The sequence below is a fragment of the Aristolochia californica genome, unplaced genomic scaffold (genome assembly GCF_029961685.1).
Source record: "Aristolochia californica isolate CCGP_79_NKW_82.1479 unplaced genomic scaffold, dmAriCali1.0.hap1 SCAF_8, whole genome shotgun sequence".
NCBI lineage: Eukaryota > Viridiplantae > Streptophyta > Magnoliopsida > Piperales > Aristolochiaceae > Aristolochia > Aristolochia californica.
Window position 1 is genome coordinate 37,659,475 of NW_027182279.1, and position 14,416 is coordinate 37,673,890.

The window sequence follows — 14,416 nt, forward strand, 5'->3', positions numbered from 1 at the left end:
ACAATAATAGTAGTAAACTTTTGTCTCAACAATTTTTTAATTACCTTATTTGGAATTATGACATCCTCCAACATGTTTCCTATCCTTGTATTGTATAATAAAATGGAGTGTTAGAATGAAAACAAGGGCATATAACAAAAACTTGTCTCATACTAATGTTCTATAGTTGTGCTCCTCTTGGCATTGGATGGACGGCTTCTACTATAGTATATCAGATTAACCAAGTATCCTCCTAAGTGATTCAAGGTAAAACCATATATTTTGTACTTCTTGCTAAAGGCCTTTGTTCACACACTTGCACACATTCAGATGTTTATGCATGTTTTCCGTATCTGTGCTCTAAACTAGATCCTCAATCTGTCCTAGGATGTTTAATAGCTTTAGTGATAAATGTAAGGGCTTTTGTTGCTATCATATGAAAAAGTAAACCTATTTATATATCTTTGGGCGCATTGTGTTTAAAGAAATAACGTTTGCATTTTTTTTTAAACATAGGATTACATTATGTATAATCATAATAGAAGAGGATTAAGGGGCGAGAAGAAAAAGAAGAGGAAGAGAAGAGGAAGATTGACGAATTTGGAGAAAATAAGAGTTGTGGAGAGAGGTTTTAGGAAGAGAAGAGGAAGATTGACGAATTTGGAGAAAAGAAGAGGAAGATTAGGGTAATAGACTTATCCAAATCTTCCACCTTAAGTTGTATTTATAGATATCAAAAGTACTAATATTATAAGAATACCCTTCACCCTAGTAAGAGTGAATAAGAAACATAAATCATAAACTAATTACATCAATGTCATCTTTATGAGATGACTCTTTATTTACCATCATGCCACCATTGTGTGAGCATGTGGGCCTTCTCCTTGGTCTGTGAGATTCAGCCCATCTTCCACACACTTGGTCATGTGGGTCTTCCTTGGTCGTGTGGGCTTAGGCCCTTCCTCCAACAATTTCTTACACCATCCAAGTACTCCTTTCCTTGTATGACTTCTTACAAGCCAAACCCATTAGATGAACGACTCTAGCGGCCTTGATAGAAGAAAAGAAAATGAATAAGCATTACAAAAAACTTAATTAAGAAAGGCAATTCACCGATATGAATAGATCCAATCCTACAATGCTTTAAGCACAGACTAGCAGATATGACGAGAGCGTGTACATCTGAAATGAATGAAGAGTTTATGCAAAAGTTGAAATTTTTATATAATAGAAACAAAACTTCTCTTTCAAAACTTTTACAAAACTAGGGCTTGAAGCCTTTACAAATCTCAATGACTTAATATTATTAACTAGTTCATTGCTTACTAGTAATAATAATGGTTCTTCAAAACCCTAGATCCTCACAATTAATAATAATTAATTTTCCTTAAATTTTAAATTATTTATCAATTAATATACAAACCCTATTAATTAAATTAAACACCTAATATTATTAATTACTTCTTTGCTTACTAATAATTTTAATGGTTCTTCAAAACCCTAGGTCCTCACAATTTACAAATAATATTATAAGAATATTATAAATATAGAAATATATCTGGTTAAATTTAAAGGCAAACTTATAATGAAATAAATGAGAATTTTTTCCTTTTTAGTAGTTAAAAAAAGATAAAAAAAAATTTATTAGTTAATCAACAAACTACATTACAATTCGCAATTCTTTGTTTCTAACATTATTACAAAATGAATTATTGAACTAATTTTGAAGAATATTACAACTAAAAACTAATCAATCATTGTTTCCAAAAGTGGCTAGAAAATCGCTAATCATAAATGAAAGTTTTATACAATAAATAACAAAAATTTCAGGTTAAATTTTTTAGTACCATATTTTAATCTTTTGTAAAATAGTTTCAAATCAATAGTTTACCTTGTTTTGTTTATACAATTGTATGCTTGTTAATTAAACTAAAACATTAATATTATAAAAATTTAGGTGACACATTTGTACATTAAATGTTTGATTTGAGTAATTCTTAGTTTTATTAATAATTCGTCAATAATTATTAATTAAATATAAATAATAGTATATTGATCAAATATTTTTTTATCTAATTAAATAATTATTTGGTGCTTGCACTAAGATTTTGATTTATAAAGTAAAAAAAGAAAATTTATTCCATTTTAAGCTATGGAAATGTCCCATGACATTTGGGGAGCTACAAATAATTGTTTTCAGAGTTTTTTCAAACCTTAAACCCTCAAAATTAATAATATTGAATTTCCTATTTTTAAATTATTTATAAATTAATACATAATGACTCCTATTAATCAAATTAATAATTTAATTAATTACTAATAATTTTAAGGGTTTTGGAAACCCTAAACCTTCACAATTCATGATAACTGAAAACATTTAGGTAATTTGTAAATAAATAAATAATAAGTCATATTAATTAACTTAATGACTTATATAATAATTTTTTAGCTTCCCTATTAATTAGTAACTAAGTTAAATTAAATTATAAAATTATTAATAATAAGTCCTATTTATTATCCATTATTGTTGATCATTATTACTCAAAATTATTGATTAAATATAAATAAAAATGTTAATTATTGGCATCTAAATTTTTATATTAATTAATAATTATTTCTATATTTCACAATTATTATTACTCTATTACTACTTCATACTTAATTATTAATAAGTTATTGTTTCTATTGTATCAGTTAGTTACTATTACTATCAATAATTCTATTAAATAATTTTTTCTTAATTAATGATTAATATTAAAATAAAAATTAGTAATTTTAAATTCATATTACTAATATTACTTTTAAGTAGTATAATTGTCATACATAATAATTGATATTGCTCTGTTTCGACTTAACGATAATTAATCTAATACTTTTATTAAGAATTAAATAATAATTTCAGGTTTAATACTTCTATTAGTTATTCATGTTACTATTATTATAATTTATTTATAATAAATTATAGGTATCTACAATCTTTTCATGATTAATCACTTCATTTGTAAAATATAATAACTTAATCTATAATTTTTCTATGAGCCTATTAGGATTTACCAAATAGCATTAAATCAAATATAGAAACTTAGGTATTACATGAAATTATAATTAAGATCAGATAAAGATAATTAATTCAAATTGAATGCATTAAAGTCTTATTAAAAAACTTAGGTAATAATGATAAATCTACTAATAGTGGATTCAAAATTTAATGAATTTCTAATCTACCACATACTAACCTAATAAAGACAACATTAAAGAAAATTATTTCGTTAATGACATTTTCTCTAAGTTCAACTTAGGTAAAAGGTAAAAACAAATTGTCACCTATGAAGAGAGAAACCAAAGGAACGACCTAGGGAGAGTCGCAGTAGAGGAGGAGAAAACCGAGATCCAAAATGGTGTTACCGATGAGTAATCCAAAATTGTTCAATCTTAGAGCAACATCTTCCCCTACAAATTTTTTAAATACAAAATTGAGTGTGTTGCACTAGTACTAAAATAAATAAAAAGTACACTAAAAACTTCAATTTGTACTATCTCCTCTTGAATGTTCATAAATGACTTCATTAGTACTAAAATATATAAAAAGCATACTAAAGACTTCAATATGTACTATCTCCTCTTGAATGTGCATAAATGACTTTTGGCTCATAGTTTGTCGAACTATTTGTGTTCTCACATTTTTTACATTTACTCATGAATGTTTCTATAATTTAGAATTAAATGGTAAAAGTTATGTAATTAAAACTTTTATACTTGAAAATATGATCCATGTTGCCCCCCATTCTGAATCCAACAATTCCATAGGGACTCATTGTCTTCATTATCTATCATTTGAATTGAAGTAATTGGATGCTTTGGAAGAACATCCAACCTAGTCAATGGTCTAATAACGTTGTCCACTCAGACAACGTTAAAGTTATCATTTGACAACATATTTGGTAAGCCTTTGGTTATCTGTTGATTTTTAGGACTCCATAAATTTAGTTCATGGAGAAAAAGGAAGAGAAACCCATTGGGAGAAAACTGGAGAAAGAAGGGTTCTGGAATTGATTATCCCTTACCCTCCCCCTGAAACTCTATTTATAGATTTATGAAATTACAATATTACAATAATACCCCTGAACTTAGAGTTTAGGGTTTAGGGTTTTAACCCTGGAACTTTAACATAATTACATCAATGCCATCTCTATGAGATGACCCTTTATTTACCATTCTGCCATCAATGTATATGGGCCTATGGGCCTTCTCCTTGATCTATGGGCCTTGAGCCCATCTTCTTTATGTCTTGGATCCATAGGTCTTACCTGGTCTTATGGGTTTGGACCCATCTTCTTATACACTTTGATATGTGGGCCTTCCTTGGTCGTGTGGGCTTGTGCCCTGTCTTCCCCTCAAGCTGGGGGTGAGAGAACAACATGAACTCCTAGCTTGCTGCAAATGATGTATAAAATCTTTTTTTTGTATAATATGCCTTCATCTTCTAACACCCCCCTCAAGTTGGTACTCTCATTCAATGAGGCCCAACTGGTATAATATCAGTGAGAGTAAATCACTCCTAGCCGCTAAGACATTACTCTGAAGTGTCCACCTCCAACACCATGTCCCTCCATAGGACAACGACTCTCAAGTGGTGGAGTAATATATGATATTAATGGGGGGAAAGTAACATAAGTATAACAATAAGTTCCTCCGTCATGGACTTCTAACCACAAAAATGTGATAATTTTTACGGGGATGAAGTTCCTTCGTCATGGACTTCCAACCACAAAAATTTTGATATTTTTGACGGGGATGAAGTTCCTCTGTCATTGACTCCCAACGACAAACAAATTTAATATTTTTAACAGGGATGAAGTTCCTCCGTCATGGACTACCAACTACAAATAAATTTGATATTTTTTTACGAGGATGAAGTTCCGCCGTCATGGACTCCCAACCACAAATAAATTTGATATTTTTTACGGGGATGAAGTGCCACCGTCATGGACTCCCAACCAAAAAACAATTTGATACTTTTGACGGGGTTGACAATAAATAATGGTATGAGGCTACCTCTTCTTCAATAATATTGTCTCATCAAAAGAGACACAATAGCAGCAGCTGAAATGGGCTTGGCTTGGGCCCATTTAACACGACCCAAAATAATCCTTGTAATATCACCCATGAAATAATCCAATGCACATATCTAGACCAAATAATATGTTGACCAAGGAATAATCTATAAATTCTTCAAAAATAATAATCTAGCCAGAGAAAAAAAATTAACGATTAGCACAGAAATATTAGGCACACATCCCGAGGCATAAATTAAGTGGCCCGAGTCAACTTGACCCAAACCCAAGTTGACTCGGATTGAGTTGGTCCGACTTGACTCGGTCTGGCTGGTGCTGAAACATGTTATGCATGCAATAACATTATTATTTTAGTGTTTTCTTTAATTTACGTTATTTTATTTCAGTTTTCGGCCACTTGGGTATTTTTGTAATATTTTATTTATAGGGGTATTTTTGGAATATTTTATTTATAGGGGTATTTTTAGAATATTTTATTTTAAACCCTAACAGGGTGAACCCTATTTAAGGGGTAAGACTAATGAGAAATAAAAGCATTGAAGTATTAAGAATTAGGTTAAATCTAGCGTAAAGAGACTTAGAGTTCTCCTCAACGAGCTCTAGGGTTTTCAAGCTTCCCTTAGGCTTGATCTTGCGTTTTCGTCTTCCCCATGTCTTCCTACTATCCCTACAGTAATGCATGGAAGACCCGTGGCAGACCCCAGATCCTCCCAAAGAATCCTTGTGTCAGAGCGGAAACACAATAGATTATTATTCTATATCTCAAGAAGGAACACAAACTCGCATGGAGAAGGTATACAACTCCGCGGACAAACTATACAAAGAATTTAGAGAAGCACAAGCATTATATGAAATTTTCATGGAATGCTGGACAAGGGACCCACGCGCTACTGCAAAACAGGTCACACAACCTGAATTCTCCGAGCATGACAGTGGCACAAAAGACGCAGCAGAAGCTCTCTCAGACGAATAGAAGACTGTCTCGGAAAAGCTCACCAATCCGACGGCGGAGACACCGGAATTTCAAAAATGGAAGGGGCTCACCATTTCCCAATGGACGCCGTGCGTATCTCCGAACCGAAGCTGCTGCGGGGAGGTGATTTCCTAACAGAGGAAATTTCGAATTCGTCAGCACAGGAGGATTTGGGGGTGACCGCAAATCCAAAATCGGAGGGGAATAGGAAATTTCGTCAGTGCCGTAGGCAAAATTTTCGATGGAATTTCCGCTAGTCTCTGTTCCGGGGGGCTGAGAAACAGAGGTTCTCTGTCTCGGCAATGCTCCCAGCGGCGAAGCCCCAACGGGCTTCTCTTCGCCACCGGCGAACCAGGATAGTTCGTCGACGCCATAATCGACTTTTCCGGAAGGGATCTCGGTTCCGGGAGGCTGAGCAACTACGATTCACAAGTTTTCGAGATCCCTCTATCTCGAAAACTATCCAGGCGGCGAAGCCCCGATGGGCTGTGATACGCCACCGGAAAATCAGGCGACTCCGTCGGTGCCGGGAGAGAGGAAGGAGACGTTCGTCGCCGGCCTTCGTTGGTGCCGTGAGGAAAGAATCCGCCGGCCGCAGAGTTTGGGAACTGCCGAAGGAAGAAGACGAGTTCCGATTAAATTTTCCTAACTTAGGAAAATTTAATCTGCCCGGTCCGCTGAGTCACACGCCGGACCGGGTTCCTGAACCGAGTCAACCCATGTTAACTCGGACCGGCCCAAAAAAAAAAAAAGTGGGCAAACAGAGGGGGGGTCATAGTTATTGCGGATGCTACTACGACACCGGTGGAGACGTCGACATACAGACACTACTTCCGAGCTTGAGGACAAGCTCGTCTTCCAAGGGGGGTGTAATGTTATGCACGCAATAACATTATTATTTTATTATTTTCTATAATTTATGTTATTTTATTTCAGTTTTAGGCCATAGGGGTATTTTTGGAATATTTTATTTATAGGGGTATTTTTGGAATATTTTATTTATAGGGGTATTTTTAGAATATTTTATTGTAAACCCTAACAGGGTGAACCCTATTTAAGGGGTAAGAGTAATGAGAAATAAAAGCATTGAAGTATTAAGAATTAGGTTAAATCTAGCGTAAAGAGACTTAGAGTTCTCCTCAACAAACTCTAGGGTTTTCAAGCTTCCCTTAGGCTTGATCTTTCATTTTCGTCTTCCCCATGTTTTCCTACTATCCCTACAGTAATGCATGGAAGACCCGTAACCCGTGGCAGACCCCAGATCCTCCCAAAGAATCCTTGTGTCAGATCCGAGACTGTAACAAAACAGTACCCTCGGGTCTGCCGGTTGGCTGGTTTGCTAGCTCGTTGGCTTGACTCGGGCGAGTCTGGTTCTCCGCAGAACAGGAGTTGGCCCGAGTGATTATCTCATGTTTCCTAACTTAGGAAACATGAAATATATGAATAGTATCTTCTTCCCCACTTCGGCGCCTAAGACTATCAGCGGAAACAGTCTAGAAAAAACTCGGCAATGATAATATTCTCCATGGTAATGCACTGGATTCGGTTTCCTAACTTAGGAAACAAAAAAATTAATTTGGCAACTACTTCTTCCTCTTCTCGGCGCCAAAGAGAATGGCTGAACAAAAATATCCAGATTCTGGAAACGAAAAATGGAAGGAAGTATCATCGAACAGAGCTTCTCTTCGAGAGGAAACTTTCCGAGAGCAGCAACGTTCGGGCCAAGGATCCCGGAGAAGCAATCAGGAAGGGAAACTTTCATCCTTGGCAAATTCTCTCCATCTTCTTCTATTTTGATTTCGATTCTTCTGTGTTTTCTGACCTTGTCGGGATCCAGTGAAGGGAAGGAAACTCACTGCCCAAACTCTTCTTTCTTCTTTAGAATACTGCTGTGTGTCTTCTTGGTTTCGAAAACGGAGCTTGTGAAAGGAAACATCACTATGACTAGGGTTGCGTCGAGTGATAGTTTGGATTTTGGGAGTGTTGTCTGAGTTTTCTTTCATACGAGTAAATCCTCTGTAACTGAAAAGTCATACAAGATGGCAGGATGGTAATAAAAGGTCATCTTATAGAGATGGGATTGATGTAATTAAGTTAAAGTTTCAGGGTTAAAACCCTATACCTAAACCCTAAGTTCAGGGGTATTATTATAATATTATAATTTCATAAATCTATAAATAGAGCTTCAGGGGGAGGGTTAGGAATCATCAAGTCTATAACCCTTCTTCCTCCTGTTTTCTCCCAATGGGTTTCACTCCCTTTTTCTCTATGATCTAAATTCATGGAGTCCTGAAAATCAGCATGGTATTAGAGCATTGATTTTATAGGACTCGTAGGTATGGTTTTTTCAGGATTCCTGAAACCTGTTATTTTTCTTTTCTTGATGGTTTTTTTTACAGTTCTTAGAATTTAGTTTTTAGATTTTGGCAGATTTTCTTTTATCAAAATTGCCGTAGACCTCCAGAACTCGCTCTGTTCAGAAGCGAAAAAGACAACATTGTCAGCTTGGTTTCCGTTTCTGAAGACCGAAGGCTCGGCTACTCTGCATTAGGTTTGGAATATTTTTTCATTGGCATTTTGGAGCAGTTTTTTATTTCAGAAACTCTCTACCCTGAATAATTGGGGAGTTGCTGTTTCTGGAGTTCGGAAATCACCAGCGTCGCAGGGAAGAAGTAGACGCTGGTGTTCTGCTGGCATCTTCCTGAAATCTTTGTTGCTGTTTTTCGGAAACTCCTTTGGGCCTATGTGGGAAAGTTTCCTCCTGCTGAGTTCTGTTTCCGCCGAAGAACCCGTGAGGAAGACGAAACTGTAGCAAAATTAATGTTTCCTAAGTTAGGAAACTCAATTAATCAGTCGGGCCCGCTCCTGTTCTGCAGAGACCCGGACTCGCCCGAGTCAACTCGGACCAATGAGCCAGCGTACCAGCAACCCGAGTTATTGTTTTTGCACCAGCCGGACCAAGTCAACTAGGACCAACTCGGTCTGGGTCAACCCAACCAGACCAACTCAGGTCTAGGTCAACCTGACTCACCACTTATTTTCTACCTCCATAAATGTGTCCAAGATTTCGGAGCAACTCGTTGGGCGTCATGAACGAGAGCACCAGCATTCATTTGCAGCAAGCTGGGAGTTCATGCTATTCTCTCAACCCCAGCTTGAGGGGGAGTGTTGGAAGACAGGGCCCAAACCCATAAGACCAAGGAAGACTCGTGCAACCAAGAGATATAGAAGACAAGCTCAAAGCCCACGGATCGAGGAGCTACATCCAGCATGAGTTAAGACTGGAGTATGGAGCAATGTCTTAGCATCTAGGAGAAGAACAGAGCAGGTCTGCTCTGTAGTCGCCGTGATCGGAGACGCTTTGACATCACCGAAGATGCTCTGTCGTCACCACATTACCAAACATGCTTTGTCGTGACCACAAAACCGAAGACGCTCTGTTGTCACCAAAGACCCTCTATCGTCACCCATAACCGAAGATGCTCTGTCGTCACCCGTCATCGAAGATGCTCTGTCGTCACCCATCACCAAAGACTGTCTCGAATTAATCTCTGGTTCGTCGTGAGAGCACGATTCAAAAGTGATCTCGACGAAGAAGACAACGAGACCAGATTTGACTCGGACCAGACTTGATCGAACCGAATTACCAAATCGGACCGAACTGAACATCCGAATTGGATCGCACAAATAGACTTCCACTGATCGCACCTGATGGAGCACTCAAGAAGAGCGGATATATGGCATATTTTGTCTCAGACCAAGAGTAGTATGTAGCAATAACTTATACAACTCACTTGGCAAGTTGGGTATCCAATATCTGTAAGCACCAACTTGAGGGGGAGTGTTAGCGTGAGCTATCTGAGTTTTCTTTCATATGAGGAAATCCTCCGTAGGATCAAAACGAAAAAGTCATTCAAGATGGCGGGATGGTAAATAAAGGGTCATCTCATAGAGATGGCATTGATGTAATTAAGTTAAAGTTCTAGGGTTAAAACCCTAAACCCTAAGTTCAGGGGTATTATTGTAATATTGTAGTTTCATAAATCTATAAATAGAGCTTCAGGGGGAGGGTTAGGAATTATCAAGTCCATAACCCTTCTTCCTCTTGTTTTCTCCCAATGGGTTTCTCTCCCTTTTTCTCCATGAGCTAAATTCATGGAGTCCAGAAAATTCACTCGAAGGCGAATATGCGTTGCGTGAATGCAGATTCGTCGGACAAAGACGGCAAGCCGTTCATGGAAGTAGACCCAATCGGCCATTATGACCGGTATGGCAAGCTGCTCGGCGCTGGAGCAATGAAGAAGGTGTACCACGGGTTTGATCAGGAGGAGGTTATAGAGGTGGCGTGGAACTAGGTGAAACTACACAACTTCAGTGATGATTGCACGGTTATCAATCGTCTCTTCTCTGAGGTGCGGCTGCCGCGAAAGCTGAAGCACCCCAACATCATTCACCTCTACAATGTCTGGACCGATGAAGAGCATAACACACTCAACTTCATTACCGAGGTTTGCACCTCTGGTAACCTGCACGAGTACCGGAAGAAGCATCATCAAGTATCGGTCTCGGTGGTGCCGTAGTGCCCCTCTGCGCCGGTATAATCGCCTACACCCTCTAAAATACTTTGGCTTGAACTAAGGGACCTTAAAAGGTGTGCCCATTACTTTCCTCCTGGGCTGTCCTTCTGAGCAGAGGAACACCCAACTTTCGATGACTAGAAACCACTTCAAGTTTGGAGTTATCCAGGGATGATAAATTATGAGTTCTCTTGGGATGGCAGATGCGGAGGAGCACAAGCTCTCATATGAAAATTGGTTTTGATGCTTACATAACGGGTGTCAATTACCGAAGTATAGAAGAAAAAAAAACAGAAACACTGTGTAATGCTAGTAGCAGGAAAAAGGAGCAAAAAAATAAAAGGAACGATGTTCTAGCTACTATGAAAAAAAAACCCAACGGGGAGTGAGATATGAAAAACCATAGTCGGAGTCTTGAAAATCAAAGCTCTGATACCATGTTGATTTTCAGGACTCCATGAATTTAGCTCATGGAGAAAAAGGGAGAGAAACCCATTGGAAGAAAACTGGAGGAAGAAGGGTTATGGAATTGATTATCCCTTACCCTCTCCCTGAAACTCTATTTATAGATTTATGAAACTATAATATTACAATAATACCCCTGAACTTAGGGTTTAGGGTTTTAACCCTGGAACTTTAACATAATTATATCAATGCCATCTCTATGAGATGACCCTTTATTTACCTTCCTTCCATCAATGTATATGGGCCTTGAGCTCATCTTCTTTATCTCTTGGATCCATGGGTCTTCATTGGTCTTATGGGCCTAGGCCCATCTTCTTATACACTTTGATATGTGTGTCTTCCTTGGTCGTGTGGGCTTGTGCCGTGTCTGCCAACACTCCCCCTCAAGCTGGGGGTGAGAGAACAACATGAACTCCAGCTTGCTGCAAATGATGTATAATTTTTTATTTTTTTTGTATAATATGTTTTCATCTTCCAACATTATCAATTGTAGTTAGTTGTTGCTCTGACACTTCAAACACATTTTTTAATTTCTGGACAATCCACATCGAGCGACCCCTTTAAGGGTCCTCCAGGTAAAAACCTGTTTTGTTTGAAATACCAACTCGAATGGATCGTCATTGCACCATGTCCTTGAGGTATTGACAAAGGTGAACCAATTACAATCATGATACCTTATCTTGTGTTACTACTTCAAGTGACTTGCACTTGAGAATATAAATAGAATTATTGCCCAAGTATTGTAGTTCAGTTACATCCGTTACAATCCCATAATAGTCTTTATAATACCCATTTACAATGATGTTGTTATTTTGAGTCTTACGATTTGTCTCTAGTTGTTCAGTGTGGATTGTGTATGCCATCAACTATATACCTCGAATAGGTGTTAATTGATATAGGATTTATACCTATAGTAGATATCAGCGTTTAATTCAACTTGACGACAAGCCATTAAAATTTTGATGTACAATAGATAAGATGACATAAGGAATATTAACATGCAACTAACCTTGTATTTGAATCCATATATACTTAATGGAGAAAACTAACCTTTTCTTTGAACTAATAGCAAACTCTTCTTCATGCCATTGGTCCAAATTTGTTATACCCTCTCTTTTAAAAACAATCTTTGTGTTTACTATTTATCTTAAATACTAAATAATTAAAAGCTTGTATAGCTAAACTTATAAGAGGAAGTCAACAAAAGCTTACAAGAGATATTCTTCGATCTCGTCGCAGTTGTTCAATACAACCCTCAATATTTTTTTATACAAGACTAGGTCAAGAATTATTTTGGTCCTTCCACTTTTATGACAAGTAGAGTCTACAAAAAATAATTTTGCCCTTAAGGCAATCTGTTAAGTTGTGGAGCCTAATTAACACCTTACGCTGAATCGGTACGTGGGTCGACCTTCGTGATAAAGAATTTGTGGTGATTGGATGGAAGACAGGGAGCCCCCACTAGATCAATAATATATTAATTATTTTTTATTAAGGGTAGTTTAGGTATTTCACACTTGTAATGCGGTTGCGATAATTTTCTCTTTATATTTTGGGGCGCCATTGTTAAGGTTTTATCACCCGAAGTATTATTATCAGAGCAACATCATCTATTGCGGCCGAAGAGGTTAGAGAAATGATTTCTCTTTTAAACTACTCCATCTTTATAGTGGACTACTGCAACGGCAAAAGACAGGACGTAGTCTCACCTTAAGGCGAACTTCTATAAATCTTGTTGTAGTTTCGCATTTGTTTTTCCTTCTTTTACGATTATTGTTATTGTTCACGATAGTTTGGAATTAGGGCGTCTGATTCCTAACACATTCTGCATCTCCATCATCATTCTAATCTATCTGGTTAAATATTCTTTCAACTCTATCCAAGTACATAGAGTAGAACATCAAAGCTTCATTACCAATATATGCATGAACGATTGAACCTTCTAGACAAGCTTTATTTAGTATTGATATTTTTAATTTACGAAGAAGCTTCTCAATTGGGTATATCCATTGATATTGTATCGAACCATAGAGTAGTGTTTCATAGGATAGATGAACTGCCAGATGAACCATCACATAAAAAAAGGACTATAGGAAAATATTTTCCAACTTACACAGGATTACCATGATGTCACCTTGTAATTTCTTCAAGATAATAACTTTGTGTTTTGGAGCACAAGTCTTTGAAGAATAATCTCAACTAGATAATTGGTGTTGATATGCTATTGAATGGATATCCATGTAAATGTCACATCATTACATGGCAATTATGACTCTTTAGGTCTAATACATATGGGGGATCAACCTCGATGCATCCTAATATATTTGAAGGATATCCATAAGGAAATTTATTGTTACAATGCCAAACACAAAATCATTTTTTTCTCTTGTTAAGACATGTTGAACGATGCAAGAGACATGTAAGCCGAATCACTGCCTCTTCTCAAGTGTAAGTCATTTCCTATCCCCATATCTTTCAAGTCAAACCCAACTTTCATAAAGTCTTTCCTTTTACCACTTACATTAAAAAATGTGACATAGTACTATCATGAGGATATAACTCCTTATTGACATTCATGAACAAGTGAGAAGTTTGTCATGCCCACTTATTCCAATTCTTGAATAATTGGTATGACTACTAGCCTATGATTGATTGTCATTACAGAAGGTTTATTTAGCTTGCACATCATGGATGAGATCATGAATTTCGTCAAGTATACAAAATTCACTTGTTGTTCGATGATTGACATGTATTGTAGAGGTCGCCTTTGGCGAGTTCCCTCATGGCTATCAATTTGTTCCCCATGAAATGTCCAATGGATATAACTTAGTAACACCCCCTTTTAATGTACAGGTGGTCCTCTATTTGTTGTACATCCCGATAAACCTTATTAGTACACACTCGACAAGGACAACACACCTTGTTATCTAAACCTACCATAGATTTTTCATATGTCATTTGAATAAAAAAGCCTCTAGTCCTTTCTTGTATTCTTCACCCAGGGATTTGTTGTGAACAATCTTCATCCAGCTCTTATGCATTTACTGCTTAACACCAATATATTTTTCACACAAAGTAGCCATTGACAATAACCATCTATATGAAACAAGATCCTACTTTAAGATCTATATTTTTAAACAAGACAAGTCCCAAACTGTTGGAAGTAAAGTTGTTCATAGAGTGGTTGTTTCTATTTCAACACTTATGTATTTACTTTTTTAACTTTTCATTTAAGGGCAAGGGTACATTTGACATTATGTAATGAGTTGATTGATCTATAAAAAAAGGAGGAAGAGGAGTGTTGAACCTAATTGAGAAGCACTTCAACTTGCCCTAATCTTCTCTCA